Source organism: Silene latifolia, chromosome 4, assembly GCF_048544455.1.
Source record: "Silene latifolia isolate original U9 population chromosome 4, ASM4854445v1, whole genome shotgun sequence".
Classification (NCBI taxonomy): Eukaryota; Viridiplantae; Streptophyta; class Magnoliopsida; order Caryophyllales; family Caryophyllaceae; genus Silene; species Silene latifolia.
In genome coordinates this window covers 96,815,686-96,825,256 of record NC_133529.1, presented here as the reverse complement: position 1 = coordinate 96,825,256, position 9,571 = coordinate 96,815,686, and positions in this window count along the sequence as shown.

The window sequence follows — 9,571 nt, the reverse complement described above, 5'->3', positions numbered from 1 at the left end:
AATTAGGTCATTGACACTCTAGAGTGTAAACCCCTTATTCATGTTCGGTAACGTTAAATATACATCCAATCAAAACTCTCTAATGCATACCCTTTAATCCTTTATTAATATTTAAACAATGTCAACCTACTCATAATCAAATTTTATTCGTATAAATTGCATTAACTAATAAAAAAATTTGAGAGAGACCGGAGATAGTCTCTAAGGAAGTTATTGATATAACATTGTAATCATTTATCGTTTTCATGACCATTATATAATTATATTGTTAATCATGACTTGAAACGACTCTTTAACTTTGTATATATTCTTATAATAAGTGTACCCATTTTATTTTTTACCATGTTTTCATCTGTTTTATTGCCCGTGGTACTGTTTTATATTATAATTATAAAATAACCTCATAATAAATTTATTATGAGACCTTCTCTAAAGACATTTACCCAATGCTTCTCAAATTCAATTTGTTAGTTGTTAGATTATTCAATTTACTCGTGCAGGGAAAGGGGAGATGCTATAATAACATGATAATCGAAGATCGGCAGCAAAACATTAAGTTCATAGTAAAAAGAAAATTAATCAAGATACTATAGCAATTGTTATAGTTTTATTAATTAGTATAGATAGTTAGATTGAAAGTTATGAGCACTTTAACATGACTGACCACTTTAACAAGTAGCTATTCACACCGATTTAAAAAACGTAAAAGGAATGATTTTGAGACTAACAATTATCTAAATTGCATGATTAAACAATATTGTCTAATCGAGTAAAAACACGATGCTTAAAAAATTTAAATTCATGCCATCAAACAATTGTATATAATTGATGGGGCATATTCTGCACCCGCTGACCAAGTCAACATATTGAGCAAGGTCAAAGATATCCAAAGCAAGTCAACACCTTGGACAGCCTAGCCGACGCAGCCTGTCGGCCTGTCACTTGGGTCCCGGCTAGGACAACTAGCCAGCCGGGACACATATCCGCGTACTCATATCCAAGACCCCTCGGCATAGAGTCAACAGGGCCCGCCGGCCTGCCATGGGTCCCTCGGCCGAGGGTAGATCAGTCTTTCCACCTGCTAGCCACTTGGCCACTTGGCCACTACGTGACAAAAGGTGAAAGTCTATAAATACTCCTCAACCCTCATTGAGGAAAGGATCCGAAATATAACCTAAACACCTCATAATCTGGTAATATCTTCTTTATCTCTCTACAATATATACTTCGCCAAGTAACACACAACTTATCTCTTTAAGTTCACTGACTTGAGCGTCGGAGTGAGTACGCTCGGCCAAAGCCGAGCCCTCAGTTTGTTCATTGTTTCAGGAGAGGCCGAAAGGAGGATTCAACCAAAGACGTCATTCTACAAGCCACGAGTGGTAACAAATAACTGCTTCGGAATTACACCCGGAACAATTGGCGCCGTCTGTGGGAAGAGATACTAGAAGCTAGTCACATTCATTCCCAAACAAAAAAAAAACCCCAAAAACCCATTCGCCGAGCTAAGAAGATGTCGAAACAGCCAGAGATGGTGCGTGTGGAAACTGAATTCTGCCAATATGACACATTCCACAACTCTGAAATCGGGCAGTCCCTCACCGGTCGTATCACTGATACGACGTACGGGATGCCAAAAGAACAAGATACACCGCTGCCCACCGACCAAGTCACCGTCATGGGACATGTGGTTGATGCGACTAAACTAAAGCTATTCCTGGACCTAATGGGTAGCACGCCGACTCACACTGTCACGACGATAAGAGCGGCGGCACCCCCACAGGAGACCAAGGCCCAAAAAGTGACTCCGAGAAACTTGAACGGAGCATTGGAGGAAGCCGACCATGTCAAGACGCCGGGGAACCCAGTGCCGGTGGCGGACTGAGTCCTTCCCGCACTCGCGGGAGGACAGCGTCGCCGCGGCACCAACGAGGCCTGCCCCAGGAGGAGTGAAAGAAGTCCGACTCACCGAGGCGGAGAAGAAGTCCGACTCACCGAGTCGGAGAAGAAGCCCTTCCCGCCACGGGGAGGAGCCGGACTAAGGATGCGAGGAGCGATCGCCGCGTGTCATTCGACACGTGGTCGCAGCCCCCTCGGTGCCTATGTCCTAGAGGTCCCGGTGCCGACTAAGCTAAAGTTGCCGCCCATATCATACAAAGGAGAAAGCGACCCAACCGACCATGCCGAGGCTTTCGAGTCTTACATGTCGGTATGGGAGCAACCTGATGAGGTTTGGTGCCGGGTCTTCCCAACGACCCTGCATGGGATGGCACAAAGTTGGTACAAGGGGCTACCCAATGGGTCGGTATACTGTTATGCCGACCTAAGAGACATATTTTTGGCCCAGTATTCTTGCAATAAGAGGAGGGCCGTCGAGACATCGGATCTCCTGACTATCAGACAGGAGGGGGCGAGTCTCTTCGAAGCTATGTGAAGAGGTTCGACGCCAAGGTTCAGCAGATTCGTGAGCTGAACAGCGAACTGGCGGCCTTCGCACTGATGAAAGGCCTCCCAAGAGGGGACTTAAAAAACGAGCTCATCAAGTGCGGAGGCCTGAGCCTAGACTCCGCCAGGAGGATGGCCGACCAAGCCATAAAGATGGAGGACTATCATAAGACCTGGGTAGGCCACAGCGAGGCCGGGCACTCAGAGAGGAAGAGCCGCCGGGAGGACAACCCGGATGAAGGACGCCGTGACAGTAATAGGTCACGGCTCGACAAGTCCGCCAGAAATGAACTCGGCGGGCGCCGGGGGGAGTTCGGGACCGTACTACCAAAAGCGGTACAATGGTCACACCCCCTGGTCGTATCTGCTGCCGAGGTCTTCTCCCCGAGCAAGAACGAGGGTCAGAAGTGGGAAAGGCCTCCCAAGGCGAGGGGGACGGTGACACGAGCCGATTGTGAGTACCACGGCCACACCGGTCACTTAACTGACAACTGCCGGCATCTGAAGAATGCCATTGAAGAGCTGATCCGGAAGGGGAGCCTCAGCAAATATGTTGCCGGAGGCCAAAAGACTAATACCGGCAGCTCAATTAAAAAATCCGTCTTTGAACGGATAGGAGTAATCCATGTTGTCATCGGGGGCAACGAGAACGGTGGGTCCGCTCATGGGCACAAACGGCACCTGAACGAGCTATATCAGGCCATCAACTTTGTGCCCAAAACAGCGATCCCCGCTTCCAACATCCCCGATATAACTATTGGGAAGAAGGACTACGAGGGAGTCATCGCCCCGCACAAATGACCCACTTGTAGTCCACTTGGACATAGCCAACCACCTGGTCAAGAGGTGCCCGATTGACACAGCGCCTACACGAACATCATGTTCGGGGAGTGCTTTCTCAATCTCGGTCAAGATTGAGGACTTGAGCCCCCGCACCAATCCGTTGTACGCTTTTTCCGGGGCCGCCTGGTACCCCCAGGGTCAATCGACCGCCGGTGATGTTCGGCGAGGGAATGCGGCTAAGAATGTCCTATCTGAGTTCGTGGTCATTGACGGCTCGTCCGCCTACAACGTTCTTATAGGCCGAGTCACTCTGAGCGAGGCCGATGCAGTAATGTCCATCCGGGCCCTGACACTGATGTATGCCTCGGGCCGGGGGGAAGCGCATAAACTCGTCTCAAAGGACAAAGTAGTCAACGTCCAGATATCTGCCTGAGGGTGCAACATGCAATCCCTCAAAGTGGCGAAGAAGTCAGAGAAGGGGAAGAGCCCATCCTTACAACAGGAGGGCGAACTCATGGATGCCACTGTCGGCATGGTCGAAGGAGCCGAGACCGAAGAAGTGGAAATTGACCCAGGGCGCACCGTAACTGTCGGTGTCAACCTGGAGCCAAAATTCAGGGCCGCTCTCCTAGACCTGCTGAGGAAGAACAAAGACGTCTTTGCTTACTCGGCGAATCGAGATGCCGTGCGTGAGCGGGAGGTAATTGTTCACAAGCTGAACGTACTCTCCACCGCTCGCTCTGTCAAGCAGAAGATGAGGAACTCCTCAGCCAAGAAGGATGAGGCCATCAAAGCCGAGGTAGATAAATTACTAGCGGCGGGCTTTATCATGCCTTGTACTTATCCTGAGTGGTTAGCTAATGTTGTAATGGTGAGGAAATCATTGGGGGCGTGGAGGATGTGTGTAGATTTTACCAATCTTAATAAAGCGTGCCCCAAAGATTGCTATCCTTTGCCTCGAATAGATAGTGTAATCGACGCCACGGCAGGCTACACTATGCTGAGCCTGCTGGACGCCTTCTCAGGGTATCATCAGGTATTTATGGCCGAAGAAGACATGCCTAAGTGCGCATTCATCACCGGTAGCGGCACATACATGTATAAAATGATGCCGTTCGGTTTGAAGAACGTCGGCGCAACTTACACAAGACTGGTGGACAAAGTGTTCCAAAATCAAAAATGGCGAAACATTGAGGCTTACGTCGACGATGCTATTGTAAAAAGCAAGTCTGACAGCGAGCACTTAGCCGATTTACACGAGACATTTTGTTCACTAAGGAAGTATAGAATGAAGCTCAACCCAAAGAAATGCAACTTCGGTGTCCGGGCCGGCAAGTTCCTCGGCGTGCTTGTCAGCGCCAGGGGAATTGATGCCAATCCAGAGAAAGTCCAAGCAATATTGGACCTACCGGAGCCGAGGAATCGAAAAGAGGTTATGACGCTGACCGGGAGAATGGCTGCCCTTGCCCGTTTCATCTCTCGGTCAGCCGATAAGAGCACACCGTTCTTTACAGTTTTGAAAGGAAATAAGGATTTCAAATGGGGAGCAACGAGCACAAATTTTCGGCAACTGAAAGCTCACCTTCTGACACTGCCGACCCTGTCCAGGCCGATGTTGGGGGAGATGTTATACCTATACTTAGCAGTTACCTCGGCCACGGTCAGCGCCGTAATTGTCAGGGAAGAAAACTAGCAGCAGCACCCAATTTACTTTATCAGCCATACACTGCTGGCCGCCGAGAGAAACTACCCACTGATTGAAAAAGCAGCCTTCGTTGTCGTCGTTGCCGCAAGGAAGTTAAAACCCTACTTCGACGCACATCCCGTGACGGTCTTAACCGACCAGCCATTGGAGAAAGCCCTAGAAAAATTCGAAAAATCAGGCAGACTTATCAAATGGGCAGTGGAACTCTCCGGCTACGGCATTCAGTACAAACCGAGGCCTTCGATAAAGGGGCAAGCGCTGGCAGACTTCTTGGCCGAGTGCACATATCAGGAAGAATCACGTCCCGGCATGTGGGAGGTGTATACCGATGGGTCCTCCACGGCGAACAGCTCGAGCCGATCCTTATCATCACCCAAACGGGGACGAGTTTGAGTATGCCTTGAAGTTTACCTTCCCGGCCTCAAATAACGAATCCGAATACGAGGCGGTGATAACTGGAGTCGAGTTAGCTAGAGCTGCCGGGGCGGAACATATCATTTTGAAAACAGACTCGCTCTTGGTGACTAATCAAGTCCGAGGAGAGTACGAGACTCGAGACGACGGGATGACAAGGTACCTGGAAAAGGTAAAAGCCGACACTTCAAAATTGAAATCTTTCCGATACAATGCATTCCAGTGTCCGAGAACAACCGAGCCGACGCTCTCTCAAAGCTTGCCAGTTCAACCATCAAGAATGTCAGTCGAACCGTGCTGGTGGACATCAGGAATGCTAAAATCATTACTGAAACCGTCGGCATGGTGGGCGACATAGAGGCCGAGACGACGTGGGTGACTCCGATAATGAAGTATAAACTGAAAAATGAGTTACCGGAGGATCGCAGTCTCTCGCAGAAGATAAAGAGGATCGCAGCAAGGTACTTGGTGTTTGAAGGAGAATTATACAGGAGGTCCGTGATAAGGCCACTCTTGAAATGTGTCGGCCCACCGACGCGGGAGCTAATACTTGACGAAATTCACGAAGGCATCTGTGGTCATCACATGGGGGCAAGAACACTAGCCCACAAAGCTCTCCGAGCCGGCTACTTCTGGCCCACCATGCTTGAGGATTCCAGAGCCAAAACCAAAAAGTGCAACAACTGTCAAATGCATGCTCCGGTGATACATGCACCTTCCCGAGACCTGCAGCCGGTACTTAGTCCCCTTCCTTTTGCACAGTGGGGGATGGATATACTAGGGCCATTTCCAACGGCGTCCGGAGGAAGAAAGTACTTGATTGTCGCCATTGACTACTTCACCAAATGGGTTGAAGCTGTAGCGGTACCAGCGTGTTGGGGCTGGTGTCCTTAACAGTTAGTGCAAGGACTTATAAATCTCTAAAAGGATCAAAGGGTATACTTTTGTATCATAATCAGTTGGTCCACGTTTATCAATAACGGTTGGCTTGCTAGATAAGTTTGACGTTATTGTCATACAGATGGCGGTGATCAACTGGTCCCTAAAAGTCACACCTATAGGATACGTTTGAGAGATGTGACGGTATGAAAATACAGTCATGTAGATGCCAAATTTGACTAACCAGTTAGTCTGAGTTATTTGACTAATATTTAGTCAAAATGTGATGTTGAGATATTTTATTTAATACGGATTAAATAATAATGGCTAAGACGAATTAAGCGGTTAATTCGTAAAATTGAATATAAGCGTTTTATATTTAATTAAATGTATATTGAATATAATTATACAATATTGTCTTTGTCGGACATGTATTAATAATTCAACTAATCCGTGTTATTAGTTGATGTTTTAATATCCGATAACCGATGACAGTTTATAATTAACACCGCGTCGTATACATTTTAGCCTCGGACCACGAGTTTAACATAAGGAGAAAATGGAAGCCCATTTCCTCCTTGATCCACTCGGCCAAACCGAGATTAGGAGAACAAAAGGAGAGCTCCTCCTCTTGCTTAACCTAATCATTCATTTTGCTAAAAAATTTAGGGTTTTGAGAAAAGTGCCTCTCGAAACTCGGATCTCTCATCCAACAAAACCTCACAAAACAATCCTCTCAATATTGCAAGGCAATTAGAGGATTCATTCTAGCACAAGGGCATTTCTCGGACAATCTTGGGTGCAACATTTAGGAGGAGATCTACTTTGATCTCTCATTGCCGAATTGCACTAGGACCGGAGGTTATTGCTTAATCTTTATCGTTTAATTATGTTTTTTCGTTTTATGACCATAATCACATGTAAATTTTGCGTTATAATCCTATAATTAAAGGGTATTATACGGATATTACCCTACAAGTGGTATCAGAGCGAGGCCACGTAAATTTTTCTATGTGATTTTCATCAAACGGATTTAGAAACGATTTTTTTTTTCTCTAAATTTGGTGCGGCAGCCATGTTTTTTGCCCTCGGCAGAAATTTTTTTATGCTGCGTTTTTTTGTTTTGTTGGGAACCGTGTCTTGTATACACGGTGTTGGTTGTTATTTGTTTTCATTTTGATCTTTGCATATTGTATTGTAATCGATATTCATTGCAATGTGTAAAAGATCTATCAAAGTGGTTGTATAAAATTTCGTGTGGCATAAATTTTTGTCTCGAAAAATTTTTGAAAACCGTGTGGCCCTTGTCACGGCCTGTTTTCTATTTTTGCATTGATTTGCGTGCCACACAATTTGTTAGATCGTTCGATCTCTTGTTTTCAATCGTTCTTCACATGTTGTAATTTTAACCGATAATTATTACAATATGTTGAAGATGTAACAATTGTAGTTTGATTTTTATACGGATTAGATTAAAATTGCAATTGTGTTTTATCAAACCGTTTTGTTTTGATCTTTGTTGCTCTCGATTTGAAGCCCGTTTTTTTTGTTTTTGTTGCTCACGTTTTCAGCAACGAATTTTAAAAAAAAAAAAAAAATTTTTTGCGGTTACTGTTCACGACCAGCAGAAAAAAAAAAAAAAAAAAAAATTCTGTTTTTTTTTTTCGACCATTTATGCATAAAACGGATTTATGCTCTCGCTTGAAAGTGAAACGGTTCACCCACGAACAATCAAATTACTTTAAAAACGATTTAAAGTAACGGATTATCACGAATTAAAATTAAGTTGATGAAGCGGTTTTATCACATATTTTTAATTATCTTTGGTGGTTTGGATAAATTTAACATAATTACGGAATTATGTCACGAATAAATTTAATTTAGTTGATGCATTTTATTTATCGTTCTTGTTTAATTTGAATGCTTTTAATTACGTATTTATTTATTTTTGCAAACGGTTGTAACTTAGTGTGGCCTTAGTAGAACGTGTTACCGTAATGATGGAACACGGTCTTGGTTGTATTTTGAGATCTCGTATCTCCATTTTTATTTCTTTTAATTACAGTTTTTATTTAGAATGTAAATAGGTTTATATTTGTAAATTTTAAATTGTAATCTTTGAGAAGACCAAAGATGGAGACCGGATGCTCACTCCCGCTACATGGATCAAGATGGAACATCAAGACAAGCTTCTCGGGTCCAACGGTGGATTCCAAAGTTGTTTTATGTTCTTTTTATTAGGATAGGCCACACTAGGAATTTTTATTTACGTATTGCATTCTTTTATTTATTTTTTGTAACGATAATATGCATCATATTCCGCCTAAAAACCAAACCACCTAATTATTGCATGAAAACTGACACATATAGAGGTCACGAGTTAGTTTTCTTTGACATTCTCATGTCACACGTTTTTTAAGCCATCACCCAAATTAATTCATTCACGCAGACGCTAGTTATTCGTTCACTTAATATGAATTATAATTTAGTTGATGGGATCTTCCTCGTATAAACAAAAATTGAGAACGGTCTTTATAGGTCAAACTCCAATAAGTCCCTTCTTCGTCGGTAGGCATAATATGACCCCTTCTACGTCGGGTAAGTTGGAACCGATTGACCTATTTTATCTCAACACTATGGTCACTCGTACGATCCTGTGACTATGGTGGACTATGGATAGGATTTACGGAAATCTATCGACCAAGAGTTCTTACGGAAGAATTAGCTAACCAGTTGGCTTATCAATTTACAGAAATTGAGTCTTGGGATCACTTGTATCATTCTTGAGGGAGATCAATTATGCAAGTGCGAGAGTCTACACGTTAAAATGAATTTTAAAATAGACTTAAATCACCTCGATGAGTTGCTTATTTCGTTTTTGTTTTTCTTTCTTTTTCAAAGGTGTAGATCACGAACTTTTAAACTCGCTAATAACAAATGGTCTGGTTCTACGATAACCCAATGCCAAGTGCCACATTGGACCGTGAGTCCTGGCTTCGGATCTTCATGAATCGGATGAATCGCTACTCGATCAAGAATGATGGATCAAACTTCGCGGACCGGGAGGCGGCATTACGGAATGCTTTGCCGCTGGCCGACGGAAGCTCAAATATCTATTAGAGCCCATCCCGGCAAACCCAAGTCCCACGGCTAGAGCTGCTGAAATCACCAAGTTTAATGATTTCTGTATGGAAGCGGGTGCGATTAAAAACGTACTCATTTTTGCAATGGAACCCAATTTGCAGAAACGCTTCATAGCCCATGGTGCGAACAAGATTTTCACCACGCTCACCAAGGAATTCTCGAAAGCACCGAGAATCGTGACCTATGAGCATACCACTCGCT